The 4,988-nt window shown below is 34.8% G+C and overlaps 1 long non-coding RNA gene across 1 annotated transcript; it reads left to right on the forward strand.

Annotated features, from left to right (window-relative positions):
• On the forward strand, nt 1–3,790 carry LOC147867119 (uncharacterized). Its single transcript, XR_015529311.1, has 5 exons — nt 1–46; nt 152–188; nt 3,013–3,082; nt 3,178–3,221; nt 3,578–3,790. It is a non-coding gene; the product is annotated as an uncharacterized LOC147867119 (long non-coding RNA).
• The last annotated feature ends 1,198 nt before the right edge of the window (nt 3,791–4,988 follow it).

A 4,988-nucleotide genomic window follows, 5' to 3' on the forward strand; every position in this document is an offset into this window, starting at 1 on the left:
TTCCCCTACATTTAGATTTCGGCGAATTCCATTTGCAAACAAAAAGGTACAAATTTTAAGTGTTCTGAATGTAATTCTTGCTTTGTAATTTTGCAAATATATAATTATTTAGATTTTACTGAATTTCTTCCATTGTTTTGTTTTTTGATAGCATTCACAATCCCAAGCAATCATACAAATCTCAAAAGGTATGGTATACTTCCGTCATTATTTGTTGTCACATTTTGCATATATTTCACATTAGGTTAAGAATGCATAATGGAATCTCTGAAACCTCTAGCTAGTATTCATGGCAATTGAGGTTTAGATATTACCATAATCCATAACACATTTGTTCTTGAATCTGACCATGTTGGAAACATGCATTACAAGAAATTGTGTTAGGGATGTATTGTGTAACAAAACATAATGTAGCTTAGGGTACCAATGAGTTGAGGTTTAGATATTACCATAATCCATAGCACATTTGTTCATGAATCTGACCATGTTGGAAACATGCATTACAAGAAACTGTGTTAGGATGTATTGTGTAACAAAACATAATGTAGCTTAGGGTACCAATGAAAGGAAGAAAGATATATTAACGTTTTGGAAGAAGCCAAAATGAACTATGTGAAAGAACAAGAGATAATGTCTTAAAATGTTGTCTCATATGTGGGAACAACAAACCAATATAAATATAACAAAATTAGTAACACTGCGTAAAGTACCAAATAATATCGTTCCCTAAGCACTTCAAATTCTGAGCTTAGATGAACTGAAACTTCTGTTTTTGAAAAATATCCAACATAGCCAGATCCAAGGTGGAGAGGTCCCCAAAGCGAGGGAAGTACCTTTGCTGTCAACTGATAATGGACTTGATTTGTCAATAACAAGGGTGATGGGTCAGATGGACATGGACTAAGTGCGAGAAAAATTGCTATTGCCCTGTCTATTGTAACCCCTATTGAATGTTGTGGTCGAAATTCTATTGTTACAGCTAAATGGATCATTGGGCTGTGGTCTAGGTTCACATGGCCTATGTGTACCAACAATTGATGTAGTGTCTGATCTATTCTGATCCCTTTCAAATGTTGTAATTGCAACCTTTTATTGACTTGCAGCATGAGGAGTGGTGGAGCTAGAGGAAGTTTTGATGGCTCTCTGTTGAGTATTTGTGGTTATATGATAGTCCAACAGCTTCTCTTTATGTCTCTTCATTTCTACCTAGAATAGCCCCACATGTCATTGGTCTTCGTATTCCATTACCTTTTGGAGTAGGCCAAATCCGTGTTTGAAGATGTGGTGATCAACCCCCCCCCCAAAAAAATAAAATTAAAAAAAATAAAATTTAAACCATTTCATAAAAACTGCGTAATGGCAAACACAGCATCCCCCAATTGGACATTTTCACAGCACAATTGGAATATCTGTTCATCCATAGATTTGGTGCGCATAAATATAAATATGCACACATGCTTGTCTCAATTTCTTACTGATATGAAGAGAACTTTAGCTGCCCTATCATACTACAGAGCACATGAGATTGATATGTATCCGTATAAGAGGGCCTGATGATAAATGGATGGCCTTATAGTGGGTCATCTTCTTACCAATAAGCATTCTTTCATTATCCAATTTAATGGTATCAAATTGAATCGTGTTGTTATTTTTTACACTCTTGTCATGTCCAGCAATCTAAGTTCCAGTCTGGCATTTGATCATACCAATGATGATTATCTCCATGTTCTGCCAGCTGTTTCAATGATGTAAATGCTATTCTGAGTACCTTTGCCTAGGAGCTGTCAATCTATTAGTCCCTATTAACTGGTCAAATTGTGCCAACTGCTCTCATCTTTGCCCATATTATATCGAGGGGCATCAACGTTTTGTTCCTTATCATACAGGCAAGCATTAAAACTAGATGTCTCCCAAAGCTGTCTAGTTATCTTCCTATGAAGGCTCGGCTCCTAAGTTTCTTCCATAGAAAATGTGGATGTTAGAAGTGTATCAAAGAACCACTATTTTGTTAATGGTTCTGGGAATAATATATTTGTGCATTGTGCTCAAGAAAGTTGAGCACAAGAAACCTCTCATAGGAAGAATTGAGGCCTTGTGAATGTTATTCCCAGGTATGCCTAGGATAGTGTCTGTCAACTTTTCCTCTCCCAAAAAGAATTCTCTTCTGACCTTGTCACCCATGCTTCTTGTGTCTATAATAATAACTCTGTCATCTCTATAGACAACGCATTTTTCTTCCTTTCTTGCATCAAGTAGTTGTGTTATATTTTTGTTGCAGTGTGCTTCTTGAGCTGTTGTGAGATCACCAAGTTCTTTCAGTTCTATATTCACCCCTTTTTGTTCTTTCAACTAGATCATAAGAGATAACCCAATTCAATATTTGAAATACCTCAACTCATGATATGTGATTCAATACATTGATATTGTTGTATGACTCAATACATTGATATGGTTGTAGGAGCAGTCCACATGTCTTGCACCATTTTGGGTTATGTTGAACTGATAGCACTTGTTTGTCATAAGGTGTAGTATAATTTTGATAAGAGTATTGAGGTCTTTCTTGTTCCATTAAATCACCCTGTTGGCTTCAGATGGGTTATCTTGAGTGTCTCCTCAAAACAAGAGATTGCTATCTTTGGAAGAAACAAACTTCGTGTGTTCTGTTTGCAGCTTCATGAAAGCTTATCTTGTATCGTACTGGTGTAGAGTATAAGCAATGATGGTAGATAGTATTGGAAACATTGTTACTAGATATCTCACATATTGGTTAGAGATATTATTGGATGTTTGAAGTAATTGCTGGTTAGAGATATTAGTGGAGATATCTTTGCAGCAATGTGAATGAATTTAGGTGAAGAACGGGATCAGAAGAAAAATCTTAAGCATTACTATGGGAGCCTATTATGTTTGAGAACTTGCGATGTAGAAAGTTGTTGTAACAATACAGATATATATAACATGATCATGCAGCACTACCAACACAAACAACATGATCAAACTCTTTTATCTTAGTTTGTAGGTGCTCAATAATGGTGGGTTCATCTAGCTTTGGATTTGCTTCTTTCTTGTCACGCCAGAAGAGGTTTTGTATCATTTGCATCTCTCGTTGACAAATAAGCAAGAAAAATGTGTAAATAAAGCTTAATAGTTTTGATTTTTGCATGTCTTCATTAACAGACGAGGGCAGTCGAGTGTGAAAAATGTAGAATCAGTTAATTCAGGTAATTTTTGATTTGTTTTGCACAACTGCAAATTTTGATTTTCAGTTGACCCATTCTGGGACAGCGTGTGAAAGACAAGAAACAAGAAATCAAGTTTAGTGTAATTTGCTATCAGCATTATTCAGAAAATACATTCCATAACTTCAAATTTGGTGCACATAACTCTAAAGTCAGGAGATTTTCAGTATTAAATAATCTTCAAAATATCGAGGTTATTATTAGTTATTCCAAAAACATTTTAGATGAAGGAGTATTATATTTTAGTGATATATATATAATTTCTCGAGCACTAACTGCCTTGCATTATCAACTTGGATTCATAGATAAATAATGTTCTTTTTCACTATGAAGTACAGAGTGCAAAGGGCCTGTTTTGCCAGAGTTACATAGCCAGGATGTGGATCTCAGCAGGGCAAGAAATCTTACATATATTGAGTTTATAACTTAAAAGACAGTTCGCTTACATATAATCTAACCATTAATGTCGCACATTTATCTTTTGTTATAATCAGAAACTTCATTGGTATTAGAGAAAAGCATTATCTGTTAAAAGTAAGAACCTTGGGTTCAAATTTTTGTGCAGGCGATTTCGCCATTGAAGTTTAATTTCACCATACCAAAAATTATTGAGGGATCAAGCTGTAAAAAATACCAATCTCTACCTCATTCATTTGTGAGTAAAGAAATATCGCTCCCATGAATGCTAATAATGTAGGGATTTTAACATGCTTAACATATGCATAGACACACATACACGCTTCTACATAAACATGCACATACATAAATATGTACAGACATACACACACATGCATGTATGTCTATTGTTTGTATGCATGCATGCATGCATGCATGCATGTATGTCCATCTACCCGCACATGCACACATGTGTATGTATGTGTATTTATATACCTCATGGTATTTTACCACCATGATCCTTGAGTTACAAAAGAAAGTCTGGTGCTTTTTTATTATTATCAGGAAGGCGGCATTGACCTTCGACCATTAATATCAGTACTTGAACCAGCATCAGAGGTATAGAATTATGTCTTGGACGAGTGATATCCTTCATTTTTGTGTCATGTGCATATTATCCTTACTATTCAAGCTTGTAGGTGGGTGAGATTGATGAACTTTGGGATTTTTACTCCACACTTGAAGAGGTATGCATTTTATTAGGGAAAAAATTATAAAAGGATACTTGAACTTTATCGAAAATCATATCTATGTGTGGTTAGAGTAGGTCAAGCATAACTTTTTTAGTGGAAGGAAAGCATACTTTTAATCTGAAACATTTTAAAACATCTACCACTTGTCCAATTAGTAGATATGTGAAGCTGAATTTGGTTTTATTTGTCTAATTTGATAAAGCTTTCCTCCTTGGAGTTGAAGCTCAAAAACAAGAAACCAAGTGACAAACAAGCTGCAAATTAAAGTAATGCTTTATTTTAAAACTCATAATGAAAGAAAAGAAATCTACATGGTAGTGTTCGGGAATCATTACAAGCTTTTGCACCCAGTCATCTCGTAACTTAGTGAGCTTAGTGAGATTTGAACATTAGTCAACAAGGATATTGCTTATTCTTATATGGTATAGTCTCAATATGATTATAGCATAGAGAGAAATGTATACTTGAGTGATTTGGTTACCCTTTGATTCCCACATGGTATCCACATTTTCCATGTAGTTTCAAATACCAATAACTTCAATCAAAGTGCACCAATTGCTATCTGATTCTATAATATCATCCAACTATTGATATGTTGTAA

This window comes from Azolla caroliniana, unplaced genomic scaffold, assembly GCF_043228905.1.
Source record: "Azolla caroliniana isolate FFs.n. ecotype wild unplaced genomic scaffold, voAzoCaro1.0.p SCAF_2, whole genome shotgun sequence".
Lineage (NCBI taxonomy): Eukaryota > Viridiplantae > Streptophyta > Polypodiopsida > Salviniales > Salviniaceae > Azolla > Azolla caroliniana.